Below are 11929 nucleotides of genomic sequence, written 5' to 3'. Positions count from 1 at the left end.
ACAATTATTGGAGGAACAAGGCCCTTCTCTCCACAAATACTGTATAAAGGTTTCTAAATCTAGCCATAAAATGAGCCAAATAACAAAAATTACTTGCTGAAGTGTTGAGTCTGAATCTGGTGGAAAAAGCTAAATATAATCTAAAAATATATTGTGTCTCCCATTGATTTGAATTAAAAAAAAAAAAATATTTGAAAACAAAAACTGCTAGGAGAGCAAACCATTTGTGCTAGTGCGGTGTGCATGAAGTCTGAATTCCAGCAGACACTCTTGTAGAAAAGAGAAAGACTTGTGCAACGATTGCAAGAACATGAAAGACATTTGTACTAGAATAGTTTAGCAATTCAGGTGGTTTCTGGCTGAGAGACACAGCTTGTGCATGAGGATCTCAAAGTATTTGAACTGATGAGGATGTTGGGAAGAACTGAAAACTCTCTTCCTCCAACGCCTAGCAGATGCATTGGCTTGGTGGGTGAAAGTGACCGAAAGCAATGATAAATGTGACAATGTGCTCCAGGTGGATGCATCTACAGAAAACTCTCCAGGCATAAGTTAATGCTGAAGGTAATGCAGAATGGCTTTGTTCTGTGGTGTCTTTATGCTCACTAATGCATCTGCTTACAATGGTGTCTTACAAGCTCGTCAACTCACATTCAAACACAAACTTACTTGCCCAAGGTAATAGAATGATTTTTTTTTTCCCCCCTCAAGCTTGGAGGGTTTTTGATGCACATACTACTGGGACTTGTTTCTCATTTCACGCTTGCAACAGATTCCTCTTAGGTTTGGTAACTTGCCCAGGTTGTGATGTGCAGTAGTATTTATTAGAAGGAGTCATGTGTGACATGCCTTTCACTCCATGTGCTGATGCCAGCAGCTTTTACTGTCTTATGTCTAGGGGGAAAAAAAAAATGCTTGCAACAGCACAGAGGTGTTCCTGAGCATTGCTCTTTGGTTTCTAAGAACCAGCATAGGCTTAAGCCACTGGGAGGTTTTCCGCTCTTTTGAATTTAGGAATAAGCAACTGCACCATTCAAGACATAAGAACATTTGATCACAAAAGGAGAAGATTAATGGTAGTATAATGAGAAATTTTATCTTCTTCTTCTGTTAATACATAGTAATTAAAATAGTAGCATACATGAAAAATTGTGCTTGTTATTTGTTAAAGCCAAAATCTCAAAGCAAAAATTGAATTTGCCAATATCATCAGTTCCTACTGGTAGAGAATCACATGAAGGCTCCAGCTGCTTCCATGGCTGTGCGTCTCAAAAATCAAAAGTACTTTTTAGTACTCTTTACTTTAGCAGTATCTGTCCAAGCTCCTTCATCTTCCTTATGAGCTTTGGAACAACCAACTCAGTGGTGCCTTTCCAATGCCAAAGGCTGTCCTCTGGCATGCAGAGAAGCAGGGCTGAACTTCTTCACAACTGCTGGAGGAAAAACGAGGGCACTAAGTGAGATACCTTAGAGAGGCTGAAGCTGCCCTGCAGAGTTCTTGTAGGAGTGTAATAAAACTTACAAAAGTGCCTTTGAATTGTGACCTCCCAAATGTCCACTGGTCAAGGGTGATTGGGATTATGAAACCATAATGAATGCATGACTGATGCTTGCTGAAACTGGACCACTCTCCCTAAAGGCAAGTAATTGTTTTGGATTAACATGTTAATTGTATTTGAAGTTATCTTATAATGAAATCATTTCTCATATAAATAGAAAAGGAGTGATGCAAAGGTGCTGGAAAGCAGCAGCAAGGTTCTGCCTGCTGCTGGAAAATAGGTTTGGGGTTGGCCACTTTTTAAAGGTTAATTTCAATTTAAAGATAAGCCTTAATGTATTTGGCACTGAGAGTGCAACTGTAACCAGATCTCCTTGTTTTGTACAAGTGCCTTTCAGGTTTTTCTGCAAGGTCAAATGTCCTTTTGACTGGCAGCTGGTCTGCTCTGCTTGTAGGTATGTAACTGGTATTTGGAGGAGTTGCAAAATGGGTTTCTCACTGAAGTCAAATCTAAAAGTGTATGAGAGTCCAGCAGTTTCACTTCCTGCAAAGCTGGAAACCCTTGTAGCATTTATTAAGATTTCCTGCAGGGAAAGAAGGATGTTAGTCTTGTTTGACTTACAGAATCATAATATTTGCACTGCAATTTGTAAAACAGAGCAAGAATTTTTTCAATTAGTATTTCCTAAGGAATAGCAAATTCAGTAAAGTGGATTCTTTTAACATTTTATTTTTTTGTCAGAGAATAAATAAAGCCGCTCACAGGACCTTAAATGTTCCACAGTGTTGGAGTAGGGAAGAAAAGCAGTGAACATGGTTAGTTCTACTAGGAAGAGATGAACAGGTGAAACTATTCTTAAATATTTCTCAATGTCTTTGCTGGGCACATTCATAATATAATCTCTGAACTGTAGTACTGTACAAGTGCACTTGTAGGAGGCATAAACTTCAGTCTTGTTGATAAAACAGTCACTTGGTCAGTTCACCACTGGTTTTAATTTTCCTAGTGTTGCAAAATTTTTCTCAAACTCTGAGCTGATTGCAATGGACACTGATTTCAGGCCCAAACCAAATTTGCCTGAAGTCCTGTTAGCCTCTTCCCTTTCAGATTGGTAGTAATTTCAGGGTTATAGTCATTTCATACTATGGGAAATGCTTTATGTCTTTTAAAACCTTTCAACCTTAACTTTGAGGCAGCATTGCTTTTTCCTATCTATACAGAAGAATGCTGCTGGGAGAGGTGAGGCACTTGGGCTGCGGAGCCTCTAGTATGTGAGAGTTTCCAGATCTTCAGTACACACGGTGGTGGGACCATCTGGATGTATGTTACTTTGTGCATTGCAGATATTTCTCATCTCCATTCTGGATGAGATGGGCCATATATCTGGGATTTATGGGCATCCAGCATATGCTTTACATATAGTTTATACATACGCAGAGGCTGATCATCTTTTGGATGCATTGGATTTACGGTCCACTTGCAGATAACTCTGCATGTAAGACTGCAGTTCTGAGCCAGCTTCTGGACTTTCAGAAATCCTGGGGCAATGGCCAGAGTCCTTACATTTTTTTTCCTGGTAAAAGATATAGGTGGAAACAGAGGGCATGCCTTGAGATACGGTATGTGAGAGGGTAGATCTCAAAGATCATTGTATAGAGAGAACATCTGTGTACATGTTTGGTAATTCAGCCCACAAATATGAGGTGAAGAAAAATTATACTAGAAGTTGTAGAGGTGCTTATTTATTGCTCTACAAATTAAGAAACACCTTCATTATCTAGAATTCACCACTTAGGTTTAGAATTTTCTTCCAATTTGAGCCTGAAGTGGAGACACATTACTTTTTCAGTCCAGTGAGATTGTGGTTAGACACATCATCTCTGGCTGTGGGTGCCAGATTGTGGCAAAATATAGGAACTGTTGAGTTTGAACATCGAGACTTGGAAAGAAAAGAAAGGAACATGACTGAGAGAAATACTTGTGGTTTATTGTTTCTTATTCCTAATTCTAGGAGGCATTCAGCACATACTATGACTTTCAAGGCACGTATCATTCAGCTTCTGCTTTTCGTTAATGAGATTCATTCAGGCATTGGAGTTCAAGCTATTGGAGTCCTAACGTGCTCACTGTGTTACTTCTAACACTTTTGATCTCTGTTGTGTTTCATATCAAATAGTTATGACAGTTTCTGAATCACTGACACATTCGGAAAGGATCAGGCATAGACATCATGTTGGCATATTACATTTCACATATAATTTTGGAGCACTTTTCTGAGAGTGGGAAATAGACTTGCTGTCACTTCAGTGGGGAACTGAATTTAGATTGCCCAAGGTAATATGGGACACTTACAGCAGACCAAGTAAGTGAACAAGAGTCTCTCCAAATCAGTTTCCTAACCATTCATCCAGCATACCTGTTTTCTCAGTTGTTGTATCAAAGCATCTTTTTTCTGCACTAACGATGATCTCAACCACAGCCTGATAGAAGCACATCTGCTATCAACCGCTATATTGCATACATGCCCTCAACTATGCGTTGTTTTATAAAATTAAAAGCATTTTGTGAAATATTTCCCAAAAGCAGTGTGCAAAGGAAGTGAGCATTAATAAACAGCTGCTCTAGGAATTTTCTTTTAATTCTGTTTAACAGAGTTTGCTTAATTTTTTCCATTAATATACTTAGTTAATCACTTAAAATTTCTGGGTTTATTATGTAAGAGTTCAGAACTTCCAGTCACACTGTGTATAATTTACAGATGCCAATACCTGTAAACTTGAGGTAATTACCTTGTCTGCATTATTAAAGTAATAATTCAAAGGGAGAAACAAAATAGGGTAAATACTTACGCGTGGGCCACAGATCTGGGTGTGATGTGTGGTCCCCCATGGCTGCTGCTTAAGCATCTGATTGGACAGATGCTACAACCAGTGATTTCTTAGAAATCAAGATATTATTGGCCTGACTTTCCCCTTATTTTATTTAATTACACCTTCCAGCAAATGTCTAGGAGTAGATCCAAATCAGATTGAATTTGATGGGAAACAAATGAGTAATTACAGCCCTTTCCAGTAAAGTATTCAGAGTTATAGCCTTATTGGCTTCATATTGTTTAAGAAAGTGCTTTACTGAACTAGGGCATAGGTTTTTGATTTAGTATCCCACTGCTATAAGACTGAGTGCCTTCTGGCCAAAGCCTATCTGAGGAGTAGCTTTATAGAAGCACAGCTGGGTTGTAAACAAATGGTGATGTACTTCTGCTCTGCATTCAGAGGGAAGAGAAGCAAAATTAAAAAACAATAATATATATGTGTTACTGAGTACCAGACAGAAGAAAATCAACTGCAAAAATGAAATGGAACTTGCAGAATGAGGTTCAGACAGCTTATAATGTCTCCATTTGGTATGTGCTTTATTAAATAAATGAGAAGAAAACCAAGAAATAAATACCCCATGAAGTGACGTAGTCACTTCAGGTTGTTAAGACTTTTAAATGTATAAATTTGCTCTCAGCTTTGCATTACTGAGGTCACATGGAATTTTTTTTCATTGAATCACTTTCTTCCTTTAATTTAAAAAAGGAGGAGCAGAAGAGTAGCGAGTGAAAGGAAAGAAAAGTCCTGAAGGAATATGCCAGACCCTTATATTAGTAGTGGGTTTAGGCCCTACATTTTTTAATACTAGTGTAGGAGTTTGACCTGTCCTTTCCATGCTGTGAAGAAACTGAGCAGTTTGATTGAAGTATGATTGATTAAATAGACAGATTAAGAGTGTTTGGAGCCAGGGTCTGTCTCCAAGCCATGGAGAGCAAACCTCTTCTCCTCCCCAGACAGTTAGATGTTAAATTTTGGTTCACTTTATTGTAGTGCAAATGTACATATTCTGATACATTTGCTGTTTTGGTTTACAATTCCCTTGTCCCAACTCCCTCATTCCTAGGTTTGGAAAGTTAGGGAAAACAAGCAAAGTGTAACATTAACAAAGAGCTTAGTGAGTATTGCCTGTAGGGTATCAGAATATAGAGAAAGACTGTGGCCAGCAGGGACAGGGAAAGCATCTGACCCCTGTACTCGGCACTGGTGAGGCTGCCCCTCGATTCCTGGGTTCAGTTTTGGGCCCCTCACTACAAAAAGGACATTGAATGACTCGAGCGTGTCCAGAGAAGGGCAACGGAGCTGGTGCAGGGTCTGGAGCACAGGTCTGCTGGGGAGCGTCTGAGGGAACTGGGGGGGTTTAGTCTGGAGAAGAGGAGGCTGAGGGGAGACCTCATCGCCCTCTACAGCTCCCTGACAGGAGGGTGCAGAGAGATGGGGATGAGCCTCTTAACCAAGTAATAAGAGATAAGACAAGAGGTAATGGCCTCAAGTTGTGCCAGGGAAGGTTTAGACTGGCTATTAGGAAGCATTTCTTTGCAGCAGGGGTTGCTGGGCATTGGAATGGGCTGCCCAGGGAGGTGGTGGAGTCCCCATCCCTGGAGGGGTTTAAGAGTCGGGTCGACATAGCGCTGAGGGAACTGTCAGTGTGAGGTTAATAGTTGGACTGGATGATCATCAAAGTCTTTTCCAACCTAGACGATTCTGTGATTCTGTATGATAAAAGGAATAAAACTTCACAGCCATGGCAGACTTGGTCTCTCTTCTACATACTGGGCATCTTCGCAAGCAAAATTGAAACAGGCAACATTGTGTAAATGGGTTTTGATCCTATGGGTCCTTAGATGCAGTGCTTACAGTTGGGAAGTGGAATCCTATCTCCATGATTGTATAGAAAGACTTATACTTTATAGCAGGTTCAGGATTATGCACAAATTCTGAGATCTGTTGGAAAATTCTGTGGTAGAAAAATTTGTGAATAATATGAATGTAGATGACCAGATCTGTCTAAAAAATACTCTAAGGCATGCATTTTCAATGAGGACAAAAATAAACCTAGAATGTTTGCTTCATGCTGAGTCTTAGCAATGCTGTTCCAACATAAACTTAGTTTAGATGTTGTTGGCTTTTGGAAAAAAACAAAATTTTTTTTTTAATGTCTTTAAGTTACTCAGGTAACCTCAAGCATTGCAGAACTGTTTTCTTTTGTCTGGGGAGAAAAAGGCTTGGAGAAGCATCAGGAAAACGTTTATGCAGAAATTTTGATCGAGGCCAGCATAATGGAACAGGGAGGTACCTGATTCTATAAATTTACATGTAATAAGCTAATTTAAAATGTGCAACTGCAGGGGCACTCCTCTGCACTTATCACAGTGTTTTAGTCTGCAGTAAGATTTTGACAGGTACAAAATATACATCCCCAACAGCATAGGATTTGAGCAACTTCAGTATAATTTGGCTGCTCATCAAAGTAGAGCTTTACGTGCAATTTGTCTGAAACTGCTGTTGTTTAGTTTTTGCCTTTTTTCCCCCAATAAGCAAGCACATGCATGTGCCTAGACTATGATTTGTGTCACAATCTGACCTCTTTGTTCTGAGTCCTAATTCACCCCTGCTGTTCTCTGAAATGAAAACCTTCTGATTTTCCTGCAGGAAGAGACATTGCTACTGCCATCTGCAAAACATCAACATCTTCTACATCATGCTAAAGTCACTCTGAACTCTCAGCGTATGATGACTTTCAAAGAATTTTCAAAGGCATATCCTTATCATATGTTAAACACTGAAGTTAAGAGACTGAATATGTCTTATCATGTAACCAATTTGTTAGGTGGGCATCAGTTAATTTATGGTGCTTCATAGCAGCTACAAATTCATACTTCAGTTTGTGTGTTCTGGTGGTAGACAAATGATGTGTTTACTTTGTATTAACACTTTATTTTGTGCACTTCTGTATTTTACAATTAAAAACATTTTTGTAAAGCAATAATAGCTTTCAGGTGCTGAGTTTTGAATAGTACCTTCTGGATGTATTTGCACAAGCCATCTTTTATAGAGCTCTCCTTTTATGAATATTGGATGTAGATCATGAATAGAAATGCTTGGGAAGTGTACTCATAGCTTCAAGCCTGAAGCTGTTTTCTGTGGATAATCTGTAACACTTTTGAGAAGAGTGTGAAAAATTTCATGCTACTAATATAACCTCATTTTGAATATGTCATACATGTCAGACGGGGATTTTAGTGTAACAGTAAGAGGGTTTTTCTTACCATTGGGAGTACAAATAAGAAGATGAGAAGCAAAATCTCTGTCCTGTAATAAAATGAAGAGTGATAGCAAAAGCAATTTGGTCTGTTGCCTGTGTCTGTACTGTACGTGGGCTGTCTTGGAGGAAGCCAGGTCCTGGTTCTGTCTGTCCATTTATCCTGGTAAGCAGCCCAACTCCCATCTTGTTTGTGAAATTGGAAGACCCTTGTGCAGACCCTTTCAGGAAGAAACATGTGGTCTTGTCTGTTGGCATCAGGTCACTGAAAAAAGGATGAGAGAAGCAGGCATCAGTGATCTGCTGCCCCACAAGAGATAGACATATGCTTGAGTGTACTATGGAGCACAAACTGCACTTCAGACCTTTCCTCAGTCATAGCAGCCTCATCATCCTCATAATGCTCCCAGAGGGCTCTTGAGGGTGAGCAGAATGAGCAAGCAGTGAAACAGGCCTTGAACCTGGCTTTTTAGAAGATTGTTGAAGTAGGTGGTATTTCTGTTGCTGAAATCTTGTATAAAATATTTTTGTTTCCAGTTAGTTTACTGTTGTACATCTTTAAGCAAAAATGAACCTCTCAAAATGAATAAAATTAAAATTGATCCTGTACAGTGGGGAAGGGAGTGAGGTCTGCACAATACAGTTTACAGATATAAAATACCCTATAGCTGCAGCGCAGTGTACTTCGCCTCTCCATTCTGTGTCGGTAGCTCTGAATTTGCAGCACATTAGTACAGGTATGTTGTGCCACTTTGAAGTCAAGTAGAGGATCATTCTTTTAAACTTTACTGATGTATCTCAGGAAAGCAAAGGTAGAATGAATACATAGACCTCTCTCTTGCCCTTTGAGGACTTAAAAAGTGGTGAGAATTTACAGTCAAGTTTAAGATTTGTGAGATTCTTATTCATCTGACAACCTATTCAGCTACCAAGAGAAGAAGACAGAAACCATTTTTTAATCCACATGCTTTTTGCCACAAATCATTCACTGGATATGAGCATATAACTGCTTCAATTGTCCACAGTTTACTGAGCTTCCTAATACATCTAGAAACACTTTAGGAAAACATCTGATTTGAATTGAGGATTTTCCCTTAGAAATACCTGTTTGTCTTCACTGTGCTTCATCAGATTTTGGTGATACGATGGTGTTAAAAAGAGGTGTTTGTAACCCTTTAACAATTTTAAAGGGGTAGGTATTGTAGATAATAACATATGGGCAAATGGTGTCCATAAGCTTCTTCAAAGTAGCTAGAGGTTTCTGTGTGTATCCAGGAAGGTTGTAGCTTGACCTCTACAATCAAAATCAAATATGATGTATTACCCATCTCAACATCCAGGTAATCTGCCAGATCTCAACTGTTTGTGATCACTAGCAGCCTTCCTTGGGCTCTTAACTGACAAGTACATCCTGATGCTTGTTTAAAACCACTGATGCAGCTGACAGGTTGCTTTGCCATGTGAGCTAGTCTCAATGTCATAATTAAATGTTCGCATTCATAATCTGGTTACAGTCGCTTAATACAGGCTTGAGTTCCTGTCTCATGGGAACACCTTAGTCAACACTTTATGTGAATGGGGCTACTTTGAATGTTGTGTTGTACTGGATTCCTGCTGATGTAACAAGTCAGAAAACTCCTAATGACGTACATCAGACATAGGCAGTATCTATACTAACAAATGAAACATACCCACGGCCGTTCTTTGCCACTGAGGCCAGCTGTAAGATGTGCATGCTCACTACTAAACTCTTATCCTTCAAAACAGTCGGTCTGCTTACAGGGTATGGTCTGTGACCCATCGTAAGTCCCAAATGGCCAATCCAGGAATCACCAACCCTATAAATAGGACTGACTGCTGCAGAAGTTTATTGAGAGACATCATGGGTTTTCAGTTAAATACGGAATTGGTAATTACAGCTTTTGATAATCAGCAGCTGTTACATATTTATTTAATTATTCCCCTACGCTTGTTTTTAATATAATTTATGAAACTGCAATTTTACTTTTGATATTAACAAAAGTATGGTTTGGTTTTTCTTACCAAAATTTTCTTTAGATCTCAAAATACAGACTAGGGTTTTAGTTCTGCAACTGATTTACAATTTACCTGTAGTCTCATTTCACCTTACTATTTCCATTTTTTCAGCTAAGGAGATTTCATTCATATAGGGTTTTTTGGGGGGATGTGTTGTGGTTGGTTGTTTTGTTTGGGGTTTTGAGGGTTTTTTTCCATCAGTGATGACCCCAGGAACTAATTTCTTTTGTTAAATGATTTCTACTTAGAGACTGGTGTATGAATCCCCGTATGAAGCACTTCTGGACAGAAGCAGATTTTTTTTATTTTAACAGAATCTATATCTAATTCTATTCTTAAAATACAAAATATGCAAATACACTTCACATTACCTTACTGTTCTTGATGATATACCTCAGTTGTGCTGTTGTGTCCCCTTTATGTTGCTTTGGAATAGGATGTGCAAATTATTAATTACTCTCTTCTTTTTTCTTTTTTGTGTGACAGCATCTTGCTTTAGTAAGACTTACAAAGTAGTGGCTAAAATCTTAGAACCTGGAAAAGTACACTGACCTCTTTGAGTGTCAGTACAGCTCTGCTTCCCCAGACCTCTGTGCCTGCACCTTTTCGGTGTAAATCCTGTGTGGTCTGTATGTCAGCTGCTTGCTGATTTTTACACTAGTACCCAGCAGAGTCAGAGTTGAAGACCTCTTGTGCAACAAACAGGGATTTCCCACCCACAGTTTTAAGGAATTATTTGAAAATTATATTTCTTGTGGGCTACCTCAACGTTGGTGAATCATGCAGCACTAAACCCACAAATTATAGCTTGGTTAAGTGGTCTAGAGTAAACAAAAATTTCCAGTATTTGAAGAAGAATTTGTGACCCTGAAAGCTTGTCTATTTGTTTTTCCCCTGACTGTATTGATCGGCATAGCCAAGCTCAATGAGAATGATTGACATATGCCAGGAGCTCATAATTCTGGTGCTGTGAATGGCAACGCATATGGTTAATCCAGCAATGGTTAATGCATTTGCTGAGCATTTCCAAGTGGAAAGTTGTTCATTGGCCCAGGACGGTACTTTTCTCATGGACTAGTCTTTCACAACGATTATTAATATGAAAGCTGAGACGCTAATTGCAGATAACTATACAATTACATTGATCCTTTTAGTTTTCAAACTTTATTATTTAAAATATTTAATTCCACAATAATGTCTTTTAAATCTTGGATTCTTTATTGGTTTTCACTAACTAGTTACAGTTTAGAGTATGTTGTTTGCTGCTTCTCAGCTAAAGTGGGCAGCTCTTTCAAAAAGGAATGAAGAATTAGAACCCATTTATGAAATTTGCTTTCTGGAACAGGGTGGCTTAGAACTCCACAGCTTCTGGTGATCACCAGTACTCTTGTGGTTTTTGGGCCAGTTGATGAAAATGCCCTCCCACCTGCAACACCTACAAGGTCTGTGTGACTAGAAGGTACATACAAAGGGTTTCCATAGAGATATCTGCGTGGAGGAGGTCCCAAATACAAGGCAAGTAGTCTGATGTGCCTCCAAAAAGTACTACTTCATCATCCCCAGAATAAGTGTTTCAAATTCAGTAGTTCACTATCCTTCCAAAAAAAGATGTTTGCCAAGGAAAGTATCTTGGTGTTCAGCAATCAGGTAATTGGTGTTCCGGAGTTAATAAGCCAAGTTCAAAGGGAGTTTGAAAAGTTAATTCTATCTTGCTTCACAACTGTCTCTTCGTCAGTGGTTTAAGCTCATTGTTTCATGCTTTATGTGGACACAGTAGACTCTTGCTCATCTTATCACAGGCAACTTCAGCAAGGCCAGGCAATCACATTGGACCATCAGAGACTGTAAGATCTGAAACTGCTGCAGCAGTTATCTTCAGGGCCTTGTGACACACATTCTACCCTAATGCAAATATTGTTCTGGTTTTGGCTGGGGTAGAGTTAATTTTCTTCACAGTAGCTAGTATGGGGCTGTGTTTTGGATTTGTGCTGGAAGCAGTGTAGATATCACAGGGATGTTTTTGTCACTGCTGAGCTGTGCTCACACAGAGCCAAGGCCTTTGCTGCTCCTCACCCCACCCCACCAGCGAGTGGGCTGGGGGGGCACAAGGAGCTGGGAGGGGACACAGCTGGGACAGCTGACCCCAACTGACCCCAGGGATAGCCCACACCATACGGCATCATGCTCAGCATATAAAGCTGGAGGAAGAAGAAGGAAGGGGGGCATGTTCAGAGTTACAGTGTTTTGTCTTCCCAAGT

The 11929-nt window shown here is 39.5% G+C and overlaps 1 long non-coding RNA gene across 1 annotated transcript; it reads left to right on the top strand.

Moving 5' to 3' along the window:
* The first annotated feature begins 1881 nt into the window (after positions 1-1881).
* On the top strand, positions 1882-7630 carry LOC113484754. The gene is made up of 3 exons (XR_003399280.1): positions 1882-1953; positions 6539-6664; positions 7025-7630. It is a non-coding gene; the product is annotated as an uncharacterized LOC113484754 (long non-coding RNA).
* Positions 7631-11929: the final 4299 nt, after the last annotated feature.

This window comes from Athene cunicularia, assembly GCF_003259725.1.
Source record: "Athene cunicularia isolate RWA chromosome 1 unlocalized genomic scaffold, athCun1 chr1_part1, whole genome shotgun sequence".
NCBI classification, from domain to species: domain Eukaryota; kingdom Metazoa; phylum Chordata; class Aves; order Strigiformes; family Strigidae; genus Athene; species Athene cunicularia.
Note: the sequence above shows the minus strand (reverse complement) of the source record. Positions and strands in the feature narration are given on the sequence as shown.